The sequence below is a fragment of the Cuculus canorus genome, chromosome 2 (assembly GCF_017976375.1).
Source record: "Cuculus canorus isolate bCucCan1 chromosome 2, bCucCan1.pri, whole genome shotgun sequence".
Classification (NCBI taxonomy): Eukaryota; Metazoa; Chordata; class Aves; order Cuculiformes; family Cuculidae; genus Cuculus; species Cuculus canorus.
In genome coordinates, this window is record NC_071402.1 from 61,525,521 (window position 1) to 61,550,454 (window position 24,934).

The window sequence follows — 24,934 nt, forward strand, 5'->3', positions numbered from 1 at the left end:
TTCCTAAACCTGATTTCCTGTGTTTTAGAAAACGCTGGTTTCCCACCGTAGGGAAACCATAAAGATTTCTTCTAATCTGTGCCAAGAAGTGACTTAGTATGAAGTTGCAATAAAATCTATTAACTCATTAAGTAGCACAACATCTTTATTTGCTCTAATCAGTGTACGTCTGCATTTGAAAGACTACCAATTTTTTAGAGAAGATACATTATTTTTTTTTTAATAAAGGCACTGCAAAACAAATTATCAGTTTAAAGAAATTTAAAAGCAGATTCTCCTTTCCAGCATAGTTAAGAGCATTAATATTTTCTCTTGCCTTCAATGAAAACAATTAGGTTTTTACCTCTGATGTTTTTAGCCATTTTAGCCATTCTTTACTTCTCCAAACATCTGCAAACTGTTATACTGAAAAGAAAAATACATTCAGGATATGTTCGGATTATCCACAGGGTAACTCATTTTCTTCAACACTATTTCCATAGTTTCCAAAGAAAAAGGTAACTGACAGAAATAAAAAGAATGAAGAATGAAAGAAATGGAAGCAGGTTGAGAAGGACTGCAATTCTTGCATTTCTAACTTACTGAAAACTGAGAACACAACTGATATGTGCCATTGGCATATTAAACTAGTTTAAGTAAGCTGAACTTGGTAAGAAGGATAGAAGTAAAGTTTGTTTATTCTCTGTCTCCAGCTGAACAGTAACAGAAGCATGTGCATGAAAAGAACAATATCTTTTTTTAATTGTACTTACATCCTATTTATTATATCTTAGTGACGAAAAGGACAAAATCCTAAGAGCTAAATCCCAGCCCAAGGTAGGTTCTCTACAATTAACTACAGGGAATGATCATCAAAATTGCCCTCATCAAGCTCTAAATGACCAAGTGAGGACTTCTTAGAAGAAAAATCCCAAAGAGTTGAGAACCAAGTTAAAAGTATCTGAACCAAAAGGAAAAGAAAAATCTGATTATATTTCTTGTTGCAAAAAAAGACCAGCAGACCAGCTGAATATAAGGTCATGACAAGGGCTAACCCAATAGTGGGTTAGTAGCTAGTGATTATTTCCCTCTCTGCAGCACCTACAAACACTCATCTGGAACAGTGTCCAGTTTGGAGCTTCTCTTTTAAGATAGATGCTGACAAACAGGAGATGATTCAGTGGAGGGATACTAACACGTTTGGGCAATGGAGCACAGGGCCTACAGAAAGAGACGCTGAGGGAAATGGATATCTTTAGCCAGAAGACAAGAAGTCCAATAGGACCAATTTACTGTCTTCTACCTCGTGGGTGGTTATAGAGGAGATGTAGCCACAATTTTCTTAGATGAGTAGAGTGAAGGGAAAACAGCGACAGTCTTTAGTTGCGACATTGCAAATCATTGCTAGATATACAAGGAAAAAAAGGCTCACAGTGACATGGATAAGAACTGGAACTGATTGCCCTGAGAGGTCTGCGGATCTATGTCCTTGGAGCTATTTAAAATTTGGCAGGACAAGGCCATAAACATCCTGACTTAACTTTAAAGCTAGTTCAGCACCTGTTTCAGACAGGGCTACGTGATTGATCTTCACTGGTCCCTTCCAACCTTATCATTCTGTAATTCAAGGATTTCCCTTCTTTATTTTTAAATATGATTGCCCAGTATTGCACACTAGATAAAGCTAGACAATGTTTTCTTTCATGTTGTGAAGTGCTTAGAATGATTCTACACAGGTCAAACATCCAGCAATTATGAAAAAAATCAATGTACTTCCCATCCAAGGACCTAAAATCTGGTGTGCTCGTGAACTAGATCCGTGTAAGTGACAGTAGTGATAGCTGCCACACAAATAGGTGGAAGAAACAGATTGATGTTTCAAGCCAGGCAAAAAGCCTTTACATAAACAGCTGTTGGAAAATACATCCAGTCATTGGAGCCTTACCTTTGTAGCTGAATTATAAAGGACTTTTGGTTTTATTTCAGATTTGTTATTTATAGTCAGACTGTGCCCTCCACTGTCAGCCATGCATTAATAGTATACATTCCCATCATGAGCTATCACACAGAATACAGAAAACAGCTTGCACCATCAACTCGGTCACTCTATAGGTTTCAGTTAACTGCATCTCTTTTAAAAGAGAAGTTCAACTTTTTCTGGGCCCTTTCATTTGTGTGATATAACTCCAAACAACAGTTTTTGTTTGAAAGCCAGTTAGAGTGTATAGTAGTTTATATATTGGTAAAATATGAATTCAGTTCTTTCAAGAGTCAAGAAAATGGAGGACATACCGAAACTTCAGAAAACTGCCTTTAGCAGCAAAGATTTGCTATACCTTCTAAATTCAGTCTCTGTTCCACCCTGCCTAGTATGATATTAAATACTTCATATCACCAAAGAGTATCACCTGATTCCTTCAAGGCCCTGCTCTTCATTAATTAAAACCAAAGAAGCCAAACTAAACATATTGTCTAATGACAGAAGCACTATACCTTAAAAATAGCTGCTGGGATATTGTGTCATCATCTAATTACAGCAACAGTCAGGCAAGTGGAAATCATGCCCTGAGGGAATAACAAAATAGCCCGCAATCTTATTTATCTTATTTATCTAAGATAGTAAGAAATATATTTATTAATGTATTTAGTCATTGGGATTAAACATTAAACCAGTGTTTCTGTGGAGTATTAAAGAAAAACCCTTGAGTTTGCATTTCCATTGAGCTAATATTTATCCTATTTAAAGTAGTATTGGTTCACACTTCCTCTTCATTTCTATGAATAAAACACATTCACCATTAGAAATTTATTTATGAAAAAGTAACCCTCTCTCTTCCTGCCCAATGGGTCAATTTACTTCTTGTGAAAACCTAACCCTTCCAATGTATTTCTCGTCTCATTAGAAAGTAATGCACACCTAGCGGCCACAGCAACCCTTCTCCCCCAAGAACTCTTGGGGTTGCTTCACAGATTTCTTCCTGTCCTTCAACTGATTAAAGAAATGTTCTGACAGCACTTTGCTGGGAGAAAAAAACATTCATCAGCCTTCTGTAGAAGGAAATGTCACTATCTGGAAAGTAATGAATAAGCAGGAGACTAGTTCTTGAACCTCAAGATGGAGTGACCTTTAAAAGAGAAGCCAGAGCTCTACCCCCTTCTCAAGACGTTATTGTTTGTTCATTCCACACACAGCCCCTACTCCCTAGCCCTTGCTGCATATCCAATGGCTAACCAAGGATAAGGTGACATTTACCTTGCTTTCTGCCCACATTTACAGCGACAACCAAAAGGTCCAAACAAAGCAGCAGCAACTGTCCCTCACTAATGTTCAACTTTCTCTGCAGTTAACAGGAAGCATGTCTACTCCTGTGTGAGGTAAACAAAGAATGATATTACAAACTGTATTTTTCCAACCATTTTTGGCATAACACCTCGAATCTGTCCAGGTACAGCCAATATAATATGACATTGAACTTTTGTGGAAATACACTGCTATGCACAGGACCTACTGTTGAGCTCCCAGAGGAACCAGAAAGAGGCAAGATCTTCAGCTTAGGGCAGATCCTGGCATGAAGCACTATAAACCAAAGGTAAACTTCATAGAAATAACCAGAGTTCAAGTCAGAGAAAGTCAAGATGCTGAGAAAAGTAACAGGCTCAGAATCCTTTGGGTTAAATACTTGACGGGTGGGAAAGGAAAGAATTGTCTTGTTCCTACTCAAGCATCAAAAAGTCATGTAATTTGAATGCCTGATCGCTTTTTCATATATAGCTGCAAAACCAGTAATTCTACACACCAATCTGACCATTGCATAATAGGAAAAGGCTCCTCAACAGAAAGTTTTTTGTAGTAAGACCGATGTTCCTCATCCAGTCAGGATTAAGAGAGTTTATTATTCAACTTTGCAATGTTTCCGCACAGATAGGAAAAACAAAACAAAACAAAAAACTCCTAAAAATCAGCTGCCAGAGCACTGAACACAGCACTCCTTCCCACACCCAGAAGCCTTCACTCTTAGGAGGGCTCATCTGACAGAATATCTCACCAGGCTCCTGACACACTCAGGATTTCTTTGTCAGTATTTCCATTACTAACTTCGCTAGCCAAAAAGATAATAAGCAATAAGCACGGTATGATTCCCTAAGGCAGAAGGAAAATTAAATCAATATTTATGTCATCATTTTCATGGAGAATCAGCTGCTGGTGACCATCAGGTGCTCTCCGCCGCTGTTCAGCAAACAGTTCATTACCCAGTAATAGGGCAGAAAATAGACAGAGGCTTTCTTCCTAATGACTTCCTATCCCTATTTCCAAACAAATGCACATACACGAAATGTTGCACTTCCAAGTTCCTCTACAATTCATTAGTGTTCATTCTCTTGATCAAGCAAGGCATTCTGTAATCAGGCAACAAATTCTTAAATAGAGAGCTTGCCCAGATTTCCTTAGAAGCCCTTACTTTTATCTCTGAGCAGAAGTCAGAAGTCTCCCTCTCTCCCTCTTTTTTTTAAGACCTAGGAAGCTTCTACTCCAAATGCTTTTTCCTTGACAGCAAGGCAAGTGTTATTTCTTACACAGGCGTATTATGGCTGTGCTCAGGGATAATCTTCAGTATATTACAGAATCTTTTTTATTGTTCTCACTTTTACCACAGGCTCTTCCCTGCCACATCTGTTTAAAAAAAAAAAAGAAACTGAAGTCATATCCTTGACCACCAGATACCACGCAATACGAGGCGTTACAGTCATAAGCAAAGCTCATCCTATTTTGTGGGAATCAAACAGGTGCAGGAGAATGGACATCTCAGCCTTTACCTATGATAATTTGGTAAGAAATGTGTTAAACATACATAAAAATAATTGTTAAAATGTTGCATATCATGAAGCATGAAGGTATTTGGACATCTTTCCTCATACAGGAGTCATTTTCAAATGACACCTCAACCAAATGCTGAGATTTGGAATAGAAACTTCACAGAAGTGCTGATGAGAAAGGAACAAGCAGTTTCACCAGATTAATGGTTTAGATTCAATATGTGTGGCTAATGCAAGTTCTATTACCCATATGTATATTTATATTGGAAGAACTTTACAGATGCATTTTATTCTATGTGTTGCCTCCTTTGGGTGCAGCACTTCTAATGTCATTTTGCTCATTTGACAAAACTTTTTTTTCTATTTCAAAAATTTCCTTAAAATGGGGATTAAACAATTATTTAAATGGAAAAAAAAAATGACTACGAAGGAGTACCACGTGCACTCACATATCCTCATATTTGGAATCACTCAGTAATTACAGTGATTATTTTGACCTTGTAATTCAACCTAATAGGGATGCTAAAATAAAAAAAGTCTTAACAATCTTTCTGGATAATTTGGTATTTTGGATTAAATAGGGATTTGGTGTTCATTTAGATCTTCTCTAACCACATAGAGTAGACAGAAGTACACCAGTGTTAGTTCTTACAGCTTTTTCTCGCAACTCTTGACTGAACTAAGTGATGGTGGTAAAACAGCACAGTACTAACATCTCCAGGCACAGTTTTATTGAAAACCATGAACCACATAGTCTGGCCAATATAGTCTGTGGGCCAGACGCAGTATTGCAGGCATTGATCAAATCTAGTCCAAAAATATACATGGCTTCAGCTTACCCCAGGAATTGATGCAACACAATGCAAAGAAATTACGAATTTACTAAGACTACCCAAGCATTATATCACACCATGGTTTTCCAGCAAATTTCAAACAGCCACTAAGAACAGACTGTTTTCAGTGTCCCCATTTACAGAATGCTCTACAATTGATATTATATAATTTCCCAAGACAGACTTGTTAGTGTCTCCACGTTAATGATCGATGAGATCTCAGAAGAAAAGCTTTAGGGGATTTTTCCAGTTGGGGAAACAGTAGCACACATTCAGTAGCTGCCACTTATTTTCTTCAGAGCTTCAATGCTTCTATACATGATAACAAAAACATTTCCAAGCTTAAAATTAATAACACACACAGGTGTCTGTCTGGATGAGGCCAAAAGCAAGGCTAGGACAGTCACTCTGCTACATGGTTTAACACATGAGCACTAAAAACACCAAGGCTTTTGGGAAAGATGCAGGGCTGCTGAGTTACTGTTATCATAGACCCTATCACATATTTTACTTCGCAAAAGATATACTAACATCAGTGATATTATTCAGTTAATTAATATGATCATTTAAGACTGCACATTTAACATTCTGCTTGCATATTCAATTGGCTATGACAACATTACTCCTAAAAAAAAAGCTGTTGGCGTCCAGCATCTTCCTCTCTAGAGACACTTCTACTTCAGTGACAGGCAATGAGACTTTTGTATCCTAGGTCACTAGTTTGAGGCTCTAATCTGATGCTCATGAGCTACTTCTAAAAGGCCCATAAAAGATAACCAAGAAAAACAATCTTATTTCTAGTGGAACTTTAAATACAAAACCATAGAATGTGCTTTTTTAAATAAACGCAAGAACAGTCCATTGCTCAAGCAGAAAACAGGAGAAATGCTCTGCATGGCATCTGGATCTAAGGTGGTATAACACTAAAATGCGTAGTTTCACTTCCGAAGTAGGAAATCTCCAGACATGGAAGACCACATTCACATTTGCATAATTGCCCATTTGTAATAAGGCTGTGTTCTGCAACTTGTACATGTTTTGAATACTTTCCCACAGCTGTAACCTCATCAGAATCAAACATGACCTTCTAAATATGCTCTAACTCTTCTAACGTTATTCAGAAACAACTCCATTTAAATCAGCTGAGTTGCTTGCAGACCAACATGCCAATGAGCTGAATAGAAGAAATAGGTTTTTGCATATCTAATTGTTTAGTACCTTGTAAAAACAGTGTAGAGGCTCATGTATGAATTATTCCTCCCAACAGGACAAACAATGTTGTTATTCCAAAGTGTTCAATTCAGTTTGAAAAAAAACAGCAAAATCCAATCCTATGCAGTGCTAAAGACTAGGAGAAGTCTGGCTAGAAAGCTGCACGGAGGAGAAGGACCTGGGGGTAATGGTTGACAGCCGACTGAACATGAGCCAGCAGTGTGCCCAGGTGGCCAAGAAGGCCAATGGCATCTTGGCTTGTATCAGAAATGGGGTCACCAGCAGGTCCAGGGAGGTTATTCTCCCTCTGTACTCGGCACTGGTGAGACCGCACCTCAAATACTGTGTTCAGTTCTGGGCCCCTCACCACAAGAAGGATATTGAGGCTCTGGAGCGTGTCCAGAGAAGAGCAATGAAGCTGGTGAGGGGGCTGGAGAACAAATCTTATGAGGAGCGGCTGAGAGAGCTGGGGTTGTTTAGCCTGGAGAAGAGGAGGCTGAGGGAAGACCTTATTGCTCTCTACAACTACCTGAAAGGAGGTTGCAGAGAGGAGGGAGCTGGCCTCTTCTCCCAAGTGACAGGGGACAGGACAAGGGGGAATGGCATCAAGCTCCGCCAGGGGAGGTTCAAGCTGGACATCAGGAAAAAATTTTTCATAGAAAGGGTCACTGGGCACTGGAACAGGCTGCCCAGGGAGGTGGTTGAGTCACCTTCCCTGGAGGTGTTTAAGGGATGGGTGGACGAGGTGCTGAGGGGCATGGTTTCGGGATTGTTAGGAATGGTTGGACTCGATGATCCAGTGGGTCCTTTCCAACCTAGTGATTCTATGATTCTATGATTCTTCATGTAGAAAGAAGCAGGAGTGATGGACCGAACACCAAGAAGTCACTGACTTCAAGCAGTCTACAAATTCTAGTGTAATCTTTAAAATCATCAATTACTTAGAAAGCATCCTCTTCCTTCCACCTCTTCATATTACAAACTGAGAATGACACTGAGCTTGATCTGAACATGGAGATATCAAATGCTGCTTGATATGAAAATACAGCTCAAATAAATTGCTACAAAAATGTTTAATAAAGGGCCATATTTGAATTCAACAATGAAGTTATTCTGCTCCTAGATTTTACATAAACAGAATTGAAAGTTCGGATGAGACACAGGCATCAAGCTCTCCCACGTGAAGCAGGCACAACCTGACATAGCTGCAATGTCAGCAAGTACTGCCAATGGATTTGGAAAGACTAAATTGGTTTTAATCACTGCTAGATTAGTTTGTTGGAATTTTGGAACTATTTTACCTACACAAAAAACACCCCCTCAAGTTCATTGATGCAGAGCAGCTTCTTCAGGCTGAGCAGCCAAGATCTGAAGAAGAAAAACAATGACCTGAACATTTTCTTCTTTTCTTTCCAAAAGACATATTGAGGGTCTGTATGGAGGTGAGTATATCAATATCCCGAAGAGCAATGAAGACAAGTAATCTGCAATTTAATTAAAAGCATTATTTTGGTGTTTTAAATTCCTGCAAAAGGCTATAATACAATAAGAAAACTGACAAAGTATTACGATGTATTTGGTTCTTATAGGGTGTTGCTAAATCAAATTACTGTTTCCAAGATACATACCGTGTTATAGTTCCTGTGCCAGGAAGTAGGTTGTTGCAGGGACTTGAACATCACTACCTGGCCAAGAAAAGCAAAGACATATGGGAGGCTTCCCTAGTACATACCCTCCACCTTTAAAGAAGGCAAGATTTTTTTCCACTTAGCCATACATACATAACGTGGTTTCAGATCCTATTTGCTCTTCTCTATTTTATTCTTATCTCTCTCAGCTCTCAGAAGTCTCTGTCCAAATACCAACATGAAACAAGGAACTGTCTAGCCGACAAATGCAGCCCAGGTGATAAATTAGAGACAAAACCAGTTTTCCTGCTATTTGCTATGGCTGCTCCCTACCTAAACACAGTTCCACATAGGCCCATATAATCCACCTCTGCCTCACCCCACCCCCAAGAAAAAAAAAGGACATCTCCACTTATACACTACTGAAAACATTTGAAAGCAGTGGTGTGTAGGGCAAGACTACCTCTAAAACCATATAGAAATATTTAAAAAATTGCCACTTAAGAATTTGGGTTCAGTGCATAGGAATAGTCTGGCCAACAGTTATACTTCAAGGTCATCAGGTATTGCATTATGCTCTTGGTGACTCCTAATTCATAAACAAGCAGAATTACATAGGAAGCTTTTAATTAAGTGCATTATGTGGGATGGAAATGATAATTTCATCCACTGCTGTACCTTTCCTAAAATGCAGGACTGAAGTAAGTTATTTTTCCAGTTCTGTTATGTCTTATATAGATTGTAATTACTAATTGGAAAGAAGTAGCTTTTATCATTTCTTTTTTCTCAAAACTGTTCTGAACAACCAGTACACATTGTCAGCTGTTAAATGCTCCCAAAGCCATAACTGAAGTTGGGAAAAATGACCCTGATCAACTGCATGGTGGCATCTGTAGATCCCAGCCATGCAAAGCAGGCCATTCTGTCATGCAATGTGACAAGCAGCATCTTTTAAAAAAGAAACTTCAAAGAAAGAAAGAATAGAATATTATCTAACTGGACACTTGCTTTCATCCATCAGATATGGAGATAGTTGGATCAGGAGTCAAGACCTGCAGTTAATTTGTCAATTCTTTTTGTATTTTGAGAGACCATCACTAACCTTCTGCAACATCATTATGAAAACATGAAGTATGGTACAGACAACAGCTTATTGGTATAAGATTAGGTAAAATAAATAACAGTAGCAGATTAATTTCTAGTTCCACAGTTACCATTGACCCTTATTTTCCCTTCTTTTTTTTCCTATTTCTTCTCTCAGAATTCTATAAAATTCTTCATTTAGAAAACGCCACACCAAAGCCAGCTGTCTTCCCTCTCCCTATACCAAGCAAAAAGGAAAGGAGCACAGTAATTCTGCTAGCATCTGCAAACTTTCCTCAGGTTCCTTCAGGTAGAACAAATTAAAAGCAAATACTTGCACAAAGATTTCTTGGCAAGCAGCTCTTAAGGACAATAAACTAAAATGACTGCCTGGTAGATGGGAAATCAGTCATAAAACCAAGAAATACACATCAGAAACATCACCCAGCTATGAAATATTTATCCCTGTTACACCTCAGTGAAGTTAACCATCACTGGAAATGGTCTTAGCTATTAATCAGGCAGATTCTCGCAGTTCAAAAGCAACTCGCTGATCATCAAATGACTTTTTGTCTCCTGTCTGGCAGACCGTAGAATATCCAGATCAGTAACATGCCAGCTTTCATCCTATTGCAGAAGGGGTTAAGGACTTTCAAAAAGTAGGATTAGTAGGAACTTCTCTGTGCTCATTTCCCCTTCCCAAACAATTTTTTTCCCAAAAAATTGTAAGCAAAACAACGAATCAGCCACTTGAAAGAATTTTCATTTTCATGCAAAGATTTCAGTTCTTCAGTCATTCCTCCCACCAAGTCAAGACTTATGTAACTGTTTTCATTTTGAAGTCATCAATTGGCATCAATTAAAAATAATGACTCAATCTAAATATGTTGCAATGCAAAAACATGGATTTAAAAACCAAATTACTTAAGGTTGTGCTGACATCATTCAAACTTAAAAAAAAAAAATTCCCACAAGACATTATCCTTGCCACTCAGCCTTCAGTTGTATCGTAACTATCACAAGAAAGCCTCAATGAACTCTTGACCATTCCTTAAGCACCAATTCACTTTTTAAAAGGTGCTCAAATAAAACCATGAAAATAAGGAGTGAGAAGTTTAAACTCATGCAGTGTCACAGGAAAGACTATGAAGATGAAGAGCTCATAGAAATACCTGCTTACTTTCCACCTGCCTCTGTCCAGACCAAGATTTTGAACAATGGTCTACAGACCCTTAGACCGCACTGCACTACACTGAGTCAATGTCACTACTGAGTTCACATTAGAAATTAAATTTTGAACTGGACAGCCCAGACATCCTCACTTTCTACACTTTAGTTCAATTAATGAAGTGTTTGTAGAGCACAAGAGCTGGCTTCTTTTCAGGTGAAGTCAAACCAGAGATGCAACAAGTGCTTATGGATGCTCAGTCCACAGGATTAGACTAGAATATTCTCAGGTTAACTCCCTACTAGTGCAGCATGAGTATTGGATCCTCTGCACCAAAAGTTTTGCCTTTGAGATCCACCAAAAATCAGCTTCACTCCCAACACATATGCACACTGTAAGTCTTCCCCAAAAGGAAGTTACCTATGTGTGCCTGACCACCAACGTAAATGAATTTTTTTAAGTGCTCTCGCTATAGAATTTTATTTTTCCTAGTTCCATAAATCAATAAGGTCAAAACCAACTGCCCTAGATAGTTATTACAAAGAATAGCTATATATGTTTTATTCTCAGAAGGAGAACACTGCACTCCTTTTTGCTTCCCTGCCAGAGGGGGAAAAAAAAAAAAGGTGAACTTCACAGTCTTGCTCTGAAAGCCAAAATTAATTCTTTGCAAGCTCTGCATCCTTCACCAGTGAGCAGCAACTCTATAGCTAGTGCCTGTTGTTTCAAGCCAGTGGAAAATTCAGCACGGCAAAGTGGAACTTATTTAACTGACAGCAGCAGAAATTGAAGGGTATCTTCAAGTCCAGAGAGAAAGTGCTGAAAGTGCAATTTTCACTCCACCTGTCCTACCTTAATGGCTAATCTATGTCAGCTGCATTAATTTGTGCTCAGCTCCTAACATCTTAATCACAGCTGGAAATGAACAAATTCTGAATTAAATACGTACGTGAAACAACAAAAACCTGCTTTAGACTGCTAGTGCACACCCACTAGTTACTAGTTCAACTGCACTTTAGTTAGAACACATACTTTGAACTAAACTTAAAGCTTTTAGCCATGCCATTCTTACACAATTCTTAAAATATGACAAACTTGCACTTTCATTACACGTATTCTTAAAATACTACAAACTTGCACTTTTAAAATAACATTTATCATCACAAAAATCCTCTTTGCTTAATTTCTAGAAGTCCAACTATTTGAATCAAATACCTGCCTGAAGCCTTCATTGAAAAAATAATGTCCCCAGGCCTAAACACTATAATCTCCTAAAAGACATCCTGCTTTCTTAAAAACAGGTAACTGGGCTAATAATCTTAAAAAAAATCTTTATTACCTGCCCAGTTTGTGGCAATTTAAAACATGGGAGGGGAATTGTTAAATCTGTAACTTAATGCAGAATCACTGAGACTCAAACAAGGAGAGGCTGAGCATTGCACTTCTAATAAGCCATTTTATTTGAAAGCCTTGAGAACTTCTCTGATGCATCAGCCTTCCCATAGTCAAAAGAAAAGCAACATGCCTGAGGTAATGTACCACGATTTGTTCTTTGGTCTCTCAATGCGATATTAGCAGCTTAATAGCCTTCGGGAAAGTCAAACATACTGATTGAGGACAAGTCCCTCCTTCCAATAAGACGTTTTTCAGCATTCAGAGATCTTTCTGGAAAGCACTAGTACAGCTGCCAGAAGTTGGGTATCTCAACAGCTTCTCTAAGTCAGCCTTTGAACACAATAGTTCAGAAGACGAAAATATTTTTACAGAAGCTAAATTATTGCAAAATATGAAAATGTACTAGCTTAAAAAAATGTTCATCTATCTCAAGTTTCTGGTCCCTCTTAAGGAACGTAGACAAGCACTACAGGGAAGTTTGATTCCTGGCTTGTGGCTGGAATCACTGTTCCCTGCACCCTCCTTCTCCATGCTGCTCACACAGATTCAGCGGGGGGGCTGCCCCTTTAGCTTCCTGCTCAGAAACAAAGTCCCATAGCAGTCCTGTGTAATTAGCCAGACAAATATAGCTTAATGCTAGTTTAAGATAGTACATCCACTCTGCCTTTTGCTTGAATTTTATTATCCAGCCGTATAGAAAAAAAAAAACCTGCTACACACTCTCGCCCAGCTGTTGAGGGAGTGTCTCTGAAGCATCTACCCAGAGATTAACAACACGCAGGCAGTCCTAAGGCATGTAGTCCATCTCCTTGCATATCCCAAAAGCATTGCACTTTGCCGGCTGAGGGCCAGGTGGGCAGAGCGGCCAAGCAGCACGCAGCTGGTCAGAAGTGCAATCTCTTGCTGAGAAGGAAATTCAAATATTTCTAAGCTGGTCAAGTAACTTCGCCGGTCAAGTGAAATTTGTGACAGCAACTGCACTGCTTTCTGGCATGCAGCTGCACAGCAAAAAAAACCAGGCCAATGGCAAGTGTCACATCAGAGTTAACAGAAACTTCAAGGTAGCAACAGAAATAATTTTTCAGCCTTTGCCAGCGAGGGATTTAGTTTCCATTAGAAAGGAAAAATCAAATCAGTCAGTAGTGACAAACAGAGCTGACTAACAGGCATATAATTCCACAACATGATTGCACATTCAAATAAAAACAGTACACATGTTTAAGCAGATGAAGACAAAATATGCTTACAGAGTTTCAAATTCTCTTTTGGGAATAAAGTTTTTGAAGTTCTTCAATTACACAGATGCTGGGTTTATTTTTCATCAAGACTTCTAACATTCTTATTATATCACCAGCTCCTTTTGTCCTCCAAAGCCTCTGTATTACATTTGCCAGATACAAACCTGAAATGTTGAAGCCAGAATTACTGAAGATCTGACAAAACTCTTTCATCTCCAGTGGCATCTTCGCAGGGTGGAAGCAAGAGGCCCAAGACAGCTCTTCAGTATTTTGCCCACTGTGTTCACTGGAGTTCCAGCTCTTCAGCCTTCTCTATGATCCAGTTTTTAATTCCTTAGCCATGTGTTGTAGTTTAATGGAGAGATCATGTCACAGGTAAATCAATGACCTTACTGCCTGTGATATTTCCTATGTCATGAGTACCATGTGGTCCTTGGGCCCTTTTTCCCTAAACCAAGATCAGTATATACGTACACTGCCTATGCATATATAAACAACTTTCATACTCAAAATAAATATATACCCCCAGTATAAACCCCAAACAGATTTATAGAAGAAACAATGTGTGAATGACTGCGTGAATCCCTTTAAAAATAATACTCACCTGTACATAACTCTAGACAAAGTACAACAGTCACCACATACAAGATATGATGTAAAGACAGCCACAAAGAATGGAAAAATACAGAAAAAAAATCTTCCAGCAAATCAGTAAAAACATACAGTTAAGCTATATGAAAAGAGGACTGAAATGTTTGTAAATCTGCTTCAGATTTTTCCACATTATCAAATACATAACTCTATTGTCAAGGAGGCAACTAACAATTAAATCTTTGCAAGAAGATAGCAAGAAGAAGTAATACAACCCAAGAAAATATTCCAAAGCAAATTTAAACCACTGTGGAGTTCAAGGCACAGGTCTGCAACAACTGATATTGTACTGTAGAGAAATATATTAGAATAAATAGAAAATTATTCACCAGCAAAACAATATGCAATTTTTTGGAGATTAATTGAATCAGCATTCTGTTAGACTAATTTTCCTACAAAAAGACAGATGAATCTTGATTGCACCCCTGGCTCACTGGGTAGCGTAATCCAAAGCATCCGACCTCAGATGGATTAATAAGCACATCCAGAGTAGCAGCAAATACTGTTTGTTATTTATAAGCTAGGTAGAAGCTGTTTCTGAAGTCTCTGTTCAGGAAATGAATTTGAATTCATACTTAAGAAGAGCAAAAAGTACCGTGGGAGGACTAGATATGTTTGGAGTAGTCTGTGATGTCCATCCCATAAATCTCTTACTTTGAATGCCCTACAGAGCTTCCACAAATTGAGCTGAAACATCACAAGCTCTTAAATTAGAGCTTTAGGCAAATGCCTAAAGCCAGACTGATAGAGTCTATCTGCATTGAAGTTTTGTTTTAGTTAGAACTGTCACATCTCTAATGTTAAAACGGAATTGTTTTAATAATTTATGACGTGCTAAGTGTGTGAAGTGTGTAATCAAAGCACTGTTTCCAGAACAGTAATATATGTGTCACTTACTGAAAACCCAAAATATTTTGTTTTGAAAAGTAAAATCTCTGTGTATGCAGATTCGGCTATTATTTGAGCCAAATGAATTCCTGTATTCTACAGTTCCAGTTAATAAACAGGAAAACACCAGCTCCGGTAATCAAATTATAATTACAGGGAGCCCTACACTGAACCAGTCTCCATGGGCTCCTACTAGCATATGTACACCTATAGTTCTCCTTCTAAAACAGAAAACTGGAACACTTCTAAGGTATTAACAGAGGCCAGCACATCCACTGGATTTGTGAATGGAATGACATGGCCTCAAAAAGACCAGCATTACATTTCCTGGCAATTCCACCTATGAATAACAAAGTAACAGCAAGCATAAATCATTTGTGATGTTATCCCCAAAACCCACAACATGACACTGTACATTTGACATATACATGAAAATAGGATCAGCCAGGTACATTTCAGTCATTCTTGGCTCTTAGATTGCCGAGGTAGAAACAGAATAAATTGCTGCTACTCCAATTTTTGCTGAGTAAAATGTACTAAAGAGAGGGCAGCCTGTCCCGCTGCGGGGCTGTCCTTATGGCGAAAATTTGTTCCCCACATGAAACCTGAACTTCTCATTTCAACTTTGGCCAGCTGCTTTTTGCCTCCTGCCCATACATGAGTGGTTATTCTCTTCAATAGCCTCCCTGCAAGCATGTCGGGCTGCTGCTAGGTGTGCCCAAAGCAACCTCTGCTTTGGGCTGAACCAGCCCTGGTTTCTCAGCCTCTGCCCATAGGGAAAGGGCTCCCATCCAGACTATTCTGGGGGCTTCTGCTGAATGTATTTCTTGCACTGGGGAGAGATGTTGTCCAAAGCTGCATGCAGTAGTCTAGGTATGGCCTAATGAGTGACAATTAAAGGGGGATAATCACTCCGCTTGTCCTGCAGTTACTGCAACTTGACTGTAGGTTCTGTGACTACAAGCAGTGGAGTTGTTCCTACTGTTTTCCAAGCTGTGTGCATTCATGTGTATAAATTTTATACTGTTGACTTTTCCTCCATTTAATCATTCCTGAGGTTTCTTTTGTCACTCTGCATCCTCATCTACAGTACCCTTACTTCCCACGTTGTTTCTTATTTAAGGTCTCCTCACCATGTTGGACAGCCTGTGGGCAAAGTCGCTGTTGCTTCATTTTATCAGGTAGATCCTCCTCTCTCTGGCAAGACTTGATCTTCAAAGATGGTCCTGTAGCTGTAAAAGTCAGTTTTCTCTCTACAGCACCAGCTCTGTCTGGGTCTCTACATAGACATGTCAATCTACCCTTCCTGGTGCTACACAGATTGCTTTCCTCCTCCTGCAGAAAGGCCACTGCATCCCCCTCCCCTGCCCCAGCCCAACATCCAGAGCTCTGCTGAAGGCCCACACTGTACCACCGGAGCTGCTGGAGCGGAGACCCTGCCCTGCAGAGCATCACTGCTCAATGGCAGCCACGGAGCACACCTGCACTGTCTGTAGCACAGTTCAGTCAATTTCTAATTGCTTGATTTCTAAAATTGTACAATCTCTAATTGCACAATTTCCTCGACAGATTCTTCATCAAAAAAATGATCAGTATCTATCCCTTTATAGAAACAGCCCTTGGAATAGATGGGGTCCATCATGATCCAACACAGCAGTCCCTAGATGTCATTTTACTCATAGGAAGGCTAATAAATAAATTAGGAAGGTCTCATCCCTTTATACAGTTGCCTGTTCAAGAAAGAGTCACTATCCAGTTTGCATTCTGCACCTAGATATAACACAGACCCCTATCCTTTTCTAGCTTTTCAGTCTAATAATAACTGGTAAAAAAGGGAAGCCCAAACAACTTGTAGGAGGCTCAGAATGGTGCCATCAGCACAGAGAGAAAAACAGGGCACAGACATACAGTAGTTGTACTCACCACAGCCACTGTATATGTATTTTAGTACATAAAATAATTCAAGAGTACCAAGCAAAAAATATACTTCTTACAAACTGAAAATTTTCACACCCAGTGCTGTTGTGAGAGTTGTAACAGTCCCCAACAGAGAGCAAATACATAAATGCACTGCTAATCACAGTAAAACACTGAGACTTCTTTCTGTCCCAAATCCTATTGAAAGGCCTGTTTCATATACTAAATCTAACAGTCACTCTCTCATATACCTATTTTAGACACATACAGACACTATTTATATTTAGACACTATTATATATCAATGCTACTGTAATGACTAGTAGCTATAGAAGGGCTTTTTAGAAAAAGCTTCCTGCAAATTATTTCAAATTGAGCATTAATAAGCACTTCTCTGCAGAAAAGTGCTCTACTGATATTTAAAAGCAACTCTGAATTCAATTTCTATCATAACATACCTGATGTTCTCTGTTCCCTGACCTCACTCAGCTTACTTGTAGACATTTTGGTTTTTTTCTTGCTTCTATACCCTTCACAAGTTCTGCCAAAGAGCATCCAAAGTATCAGCATTAGGCAGAACTCAGAAAAACTGTGGCATTTTGTTCTTACTGAAAAAAAAAAACAAGCTGTGGCCTTACTCTAAAGGAGTTCATTTTCTTTGATTAAAAATATTGTCGGAGAGTCTCTCCATGATGCAAAGTAGAATTTTTCTCTGAGGTGACCTCTACCCACCAGGAAGTTGGAACACCAGGCTGGAGGCTAATAAGTGAGATTACAGGGACTTGGGTGCTTGAATTTCTCCTTGAGTTCTCCTGCTTGAGAATGCCAAGGTAAAACTGGGTTTGTATGGCTTTGATGTGAAACCACAACTTAGAAGTTCTCAAAGCCAGAACTGAATTAATCAAAATTACTTGTCAGAGAACTTTGCTCTCATCAATGTGCACGAATATCTGAAGGGAAAGTGCAAGGATGGAGCCAGGCTCTTCTCAGTGGTGTCCAGTGACAGGGCAAGAGGCAATAGACATAAACTGAAACATAGGAGGCTTCATCTGAAGAGAAGAAAACACTGCTTTGCTATGAGGGTGATCAAGCACTGGCACAGGTTCCCCAGAGAGGTTACGGACTCTCTATTCTTGAAAATACTCGAAAGCCACCTGGACATGGTCTTGGGCAAACAGCTCTTGGTGGCCCTGCTTGAGCAAGGAGAGTTGGACCAGATGACCTCCAGAGGGGCCTTCTAACTCTTAACATTATGTTGTTCTGTACTTATATATTGTTATCATTTAAAATCCTAACTCAGTAGGCACATACTAGGGTGGGGAGGGGGAGACAAAAAAACCCCTAACTACACACTTTGCACTATATACATAAGAAGAGCAGGCTCAGTGTTTGCACACTGTTTTTTTTCTGTTTTGTTTACATCACTGCCTTACTTAAAAAAACAGAATTAATACTAAGCTTTACTATCTCATGGTCTGTGTGAGCTCTACATTCCTACTCTACCTCCTCCCTTCAAAGAGAGAAAAAAAGTATTTTACCCATCCAATGAGATGTAGTAACTGATCATTGTTTTGCTGTGCAATAATATTAGTGACCGATGGCCACAGAAAAACCTAAAGGAAGTCTCGGAGGGAAGTCTCAGATATTTGTTATGACAATGACATTTTGAAGAGCATAAAAAGGCAGTCAGAAGGTAGGCAGTCTCCCATAAATTGAAAGTATTATTTAATTCTGTTCTTAAATCCTCAGTTCTGGCTGCTTTCCAACAGCAGAAAATAAGCTAGCAGTTTGTGAGAGTGGGAACCAATCTGAATAATCATAGGTCAATGTAACATACCACTCAAACAAATCCATTTACTACTTGCTAAATAAGACACTAATAATTGATTCTTCCTAGAAAGTGAAAATTTGGTATTTCCAGAAATCACATTAGATTTTTCCCTAGCCATAAATTTATATTTAAACCTGATTCTACTGACAAACACTTATATAATGACAGGTAAATACTAATCCATTTTATCAGTCACAAAAGGCTGCAATTTCACACTGGATGCAAGGGGAAACGTAAATATTTTGAAAGAGTGGTTTTAAAGTATTTACTCTGAATAAAGAGTATAAATAAATAGGCATGAATAAATAATTAAATCAATGTAAATCTATTCTGTCCTCCTCCTCTGGAAATAAATTTCACTCCCACCAAACATCATCACTCATTTAAAACACTTTCATTACACAGCATTGTCCTTGTACCTTTTTGCTTCATGATCCCACTGTTTTCCTCTTTTAAGTCAAATTGGGTTTTTGTGTGAACTTATGAACAAAAGAATAAAAGACCAAGAACAAAGAAAATCTACAAATGATTTACAGAGATACCTGGATCAACAAAGATGACTGTCACTGTCTAGCTGCTAACAATTTTTTAAAGTTATTATAATTAGTCAGACAGGTTTTAAAAGGCAGGTAGTTGGTGAAAAAAATCACCTCAAAGTTGCAAGAGTTAATGCCAAACAAACAAACAAAAATACAATAAAATATTCTGATTTTTAAATTCATATATTCAAACTGGATTTGTAGCTGCAGCGGGTAGTCTATCTATTTCACGCAGGTACTTATAGAAAGGTTGTCAAAAGAAGTAAGAAAATCACATGTATCTGAAGACACAGACTACAAAAACCAGGGTAAGAAAGACTTGATCTTACAGCAACCTGAATTCCTAAAGCATTTTCCCAATTCACTAGAAAAGAAAATTCTTCCAACATATTCAAACGGCAATTAAAAAGGTCAGTTTCTAACACCGTTAGGCATGTGTTGTTCTGACTACAGAGACTTACTTGGAGCTGTGCCTTGGATTGCACAAATAAGAGTTTTCAGGAATGGTCATGAGGATCAGCAGAAGGAGGACAGGCTAAGAGAGTTGGGGTTGTTCAGCCTGGAGAAGAGAAGGCTCTGAGGAGACCTTAGAGTCCTTTTCCAGTAACTGGAGGGGCTACAAGAAAGCTGGGGAAGGACTTTTTATAAAGGCACGTAGTGATAGAACTAGGGGGAATGGCTATAAATTAGAGAGGGTCAGATTTAGACCAAACATAAGCAAGTATTTCTTCGCAATGAGAGTGGTGAGGCACTGGCACAGGTTGCCCAGGGAAGCTGTGGCTGCCCCGTCCCTGGAGGTGTTCAAGGCCGGGTTGGATGGGGCCTTGGGCAGCCTGGTCTGGTGGGAGGTGTCCCTGCCCATGGCAGGGGAGTTTGAACTGGATGATCTTTAAGGTTCTTTTCAACCCAAACCATTCTACGATTCTGTGATTCTAAGAGTATGTGGGTGCAGCACAATATTTGGCTGAAGTGAAGCCCTTTTGCTAATGGCCAGGGGAACTCAGGCTACTCTTAAACACAGACTCAGAGCAGCTATTTTCCCAAACAGCTTCCTGAAATAATAGTGAGGGAGAATCTGAGCAAGCTGCCTTTCTTTTCTTCTCTATTTGCCCAATAAGAAGGAACTAAGCATCAAGGGAACTAGTGTTCTTCTAAAGTTGGAGACATTTGCATAGGGCAAATTGGGTTCACTGACGTTTCCTTCAGAGACACTGCATGTCGAATTAGAGCAGCTTAAAAAGCTAGATTTTCAGCTCATTTGTGTCAAATGAGAATCTCAGTCACATACTTGTGCAACCACTGTGTATATTTTGCTTTACTGCCATGGTGCTATGTAATAGTAATAAACACCTTACTTGGAACTCTTAAATATAAATGACAAACTATAAATCGTGCTTGTTGCAGCATCAGAAGCCTCAAGATGTGATCCATCATGCCTACATTCCAAGAAATAAACTAATTGCTCTGTTTTGTTTAGCAGAAGGCATAGATTTACTGCATTTACTTATGAGCATGATACTATTGCAAGAAACAATCACGGCAATGCTCATCTTGAACATGGCTTTTGTCCATTCTTCTGCCATTGCCTATACCATTTCGCTTTGCACTGATACCATTTGATACCCATCCTATACAAGTGAAAATCAACAATGTATGGTGCAAGGCAGAGGAGAAGCAAGAAGTGTTTCTTAATACAGAGAGAGTCCCATGGGATATTTGCCCATATGAAACTGTCCTATTCATGAATTTCCATGAACTAAAAAAGAACTCACAATATAAGACAGGCATATAAGATTATTAAATGCTCACTGAAAAGCATCAATTAGTTGCATACGTGTGAGTGTCTGTATATATGCACAAATGTCTTTTGCCCAAATCACTTGCTATTGTAATCTAGGTGGAAGTGGTTCTTTAAATGCTCACTTTTAGGTCTTACACTGTAACCAGCAAGCCTGAAAAACACCTGGAAATTTAACAGCCTAAAATGAACAGTGATGATCACTCTTCAGTGACATTAAGACGACAATCAGAATCTAATGAAGAAAAACATTGGCAGCTGAAATCAGTTTGAATCCTGGGGTACTGAGTAAGGGTTTGCCACAATTCTTGTATTTCACTGTTCTCTAGGCTTACCAGTGTTGTTTTACAACAAAATTGTAAAGGTCAGGCATGCAGTCAGAACTTTTCAATGGAAGGCAAAACTGGCTAGGCTGTGAGGACACTGCCAGAAAGAACAGCAGGTGAAGATATCAGTCATTTGTGTATCATGGGGTATCCACACCATGACTACACTACTCTTCAGAGACAAACATCCTTGATCATCATTACTATGATCACCAATGTGAAGCTATGTGCTGTTAGTGATGAATCAAACATAGACCTTTCATAGTCCAGCTGAGCAGGAAAAAACCAAATTCTAGACTAAGTTTATGCATATTAAAAAGGCAATGAAAAATGTTTTGTTTATTCCTATGAGAGGATTTTAATACAAAGAGTATTTGGGGCACGTTTTGTCACTCTTTTTTCAGAAGGTTTTAAGTGCCAGTTATGCACACTGTCTTTCCCAACTACACAGAGTTGTGGGTTCTTGATAGGCCATAAGACCTGCAAACAGACATACGGATGTATTCTGGCACATTAGCATCTTGGCCAAAAAGATCCTGCTACTTGACATCCCCTACCCCCCCAAATATTACATATCTAGAATCATAGAATCATTAATACTGGAAAAGCTCATCAAGTCCAACTGTCAGCCCAACACCACTGTGCCTACTAAACCACGTCCTTAAGTGCCATGTTTACACAGTTTTTTAATACCTCCAGGGACGGTGACTCCACCACTTCCATGGGCAGCCTGTTCAATGCTTCACTACTCTTTCAGTAAAGAAATTTTTCTTAATATCCAATCCAAACAAAGCTGTCATAGCACAAGACTACTGAGAAAAGCAATCAAAAATAACACAGCAGCTGCTTAATAACCAATCAATCGAAAACCTCTCCAGTCTGCATCATGATACATATTCTTATAAGAAACCTGCTATTGCTATTGGTAGTAGAAGATCTTCACTAAAAAAGATCAGTAAGTTTATGCAATTTAGGAAATTAATCCTCCATAAGGTTCTAGGAAGGGACTGTGCTTTCTCATACATTTTGTGAAGAAATAAACTCCTGATTTAAGTGGCATTATAATTACATGCTAATCAAGTTATAAGATATTACAAATTAAGCCTTTCTGCAATAGATAGATATTTCCAATGCAAGGCTCAGGTCACTGCAGTCTTAAATCCAAGGATGATGAAAAAAAACAGAACTGATTACAACAGTAGTAGCCCTCACCACCCCTTGTCTCTCAGAGAACCAGAATCTACTGGGTAGCTCAAAGGATAAATATTCACAGTGCTGCTCTAGCTACATCCAGTTGCAACAGACGTGTTCCCAGTTAAGGCTCGCCCCATCCAGTATAAGGGCAGCAGCAGGCTCACTCCCTCCACTACACCCACACTCTGCCAGTTTTAAGATTAGCGCTACAGAAGATGGAAACACCTTTCTGTCAGTCGCTGCAGCAAGGCAAAGAAGATTCGGATGGATACAAGGCGTAATGCAATCTGCAAAAGCCTTCAACAGCTTATCCACTGCATTAAACTGTGTGTAAACAGCCAATGTACTAAGAGCTGTTTTAAGTTTCCTCAGATTCTCTGCACAATTGATGCATAATCATCTGAGTGCTTACTGAAGCCTAGTATCCTACTTTTTTCTAATTGCAAATTGTCTGTACAGTTCCCTAACCTGTGTTTCAGCCAACATTGTGCTCAGTGGAAAAGGCTGTTTGCAGTATCTGGCTATTCTAGAAACAGTAATGCAATCGCACACAGTATGCTGGCTCTGTGTTTGATTCCTGGGATGGTAAGGTCAAAGACAGAGGTAGATTGAAATGTAATGACTGCCACCACCACCTGTGTCTGTGCCTCATTAATTAATTTCTATGACTAATTTCTTATTCCAGTTTCTAGGACTGCCAAATAATTTTTCTTTAGAAGGCAAGAAAAAAAAAAGTAGGTGCAAGTTAGTAATTCAAGTTCTGATGAAGAGCATATCCAGGTAGAAAAAAAACCCGAAAGTTCTTCATATTTAACCACAATTAATTAGCAAGGAAAAAGCAGAGCTATGTGGTCCTGTAAGTAGTGGATCCAAGAAAGAAATGATTGAGGTAAATATCAGATGTCTGAGCTAAGACACTTATTTGAAACATTTAAATCAATTTTGTTCTAAAGAGAAAAACTAGTTCAAAAAAACATTTCTGCAAATAATAGCAAAAAAAAAATATCGTAACACTGTTTCCATTGCCATTTCTTCCCCCAAATTGGTAAGCAAGAAGGCAGCAGTGCAGTCTTTGGTGTAGGATTTTCATTTGTTTTAAACAAAGAAAAATCTAATAACCATTAATTCTTCTCAAATAAGAGGTTTCAGGACACAGGAATATGCGCTGTTTCCTTTATAGATGGGCCTGAACAAAGACTGGACAGAATTCACTGTGTTGAATGTTGTTCTTTGAACTATTTGAACTCAAATGTCTTTAAGTGAAATTTGTGTGTTATTAAAATAAGCACAGCACCCTTGCCTGTCACTGGTAATAGGAAAATTAATTGATTCGGAGTGGGGGGTTCTCAGTTAGAAAGCACATTGGTGCCTTTTATCATCTGTACCAATTGGTATGACCTGCAGGATAATGAATCCAAGTGAAAGAGTTTATTTCTTGACCAGCGAATGCACAGTTGTCTTGAGCTCACACAAAACAGTTTTTAAAGGAAACTCCATTAAGATGGAACATAAGTTAGTTGTTCTTGTATTGTTTTTAGCAGAACAGTGACATGAAATTCTGAGTTTAAGTTTAAAACTACAATGCTCTCTCTAAAACAATTTACCTGTATTTCTCATGCTTCCTTCCTCCGTATGTCTCAGATTGGTTTCTAAGTCTCAGGAAAACCCATGCTCAGAGAAGACAGGAAACTTGTAGATGATTGCTGACTTTTAACTGAGGATATCTACGCCTCTAACACCTAATTTCAAAAGATGTTAAGTACTTTTAAATTTCTCTCTCTTTCTACTTGAAACTTTTTGCAGGGACGATTTCCATTTTGTTGTTTAACCCTAATGATACGTAGAGCTCACATCTGGTGCTTCACAGATGCCAGATTGTGGCTGTCCCTCTTACCCCACAACATTTCCCTGCTTCCACGAGGCAGAAAGATTTAAACTACCATCCAATCATCCAGTAAAGAGCACATATGTAACTTCAGGAAATGACTGGTGCCATCAACTGCAACAAGTAGCTTGCATGCTAAGACACAGGCATGCACATGTTGTAAAATCATATCACTAGTTTACTACTATCATTTAAAAGTTCATAAGCATCATCATAAGGCAAAGAGTAAAAATACCAACCAAACATACAAAAACAACAAAAAAAAAGCCCAGGAAAAAAACCTGCAGTATGGAACCTATTAATGGCACGTAGATCTTAGAAAAAAATGGTAGACTTCAGTACCAAAGAAATTCACATACCTGTTCACCTTCCTAAAGTAAAGCATTCTTGTCGTTCTTCTTTCTCAAGAAACAGGATTAAGTTCAGCAACCCAACACAGGGTTCATTCTCCTTGAAAATTAACACATAAGGTACACCTAGTATTTTAACCTTGCACACCAACGCAAGTATCTACTACAATAAGGAATAACAGAACATGAACAGGGTGCTCCAGTG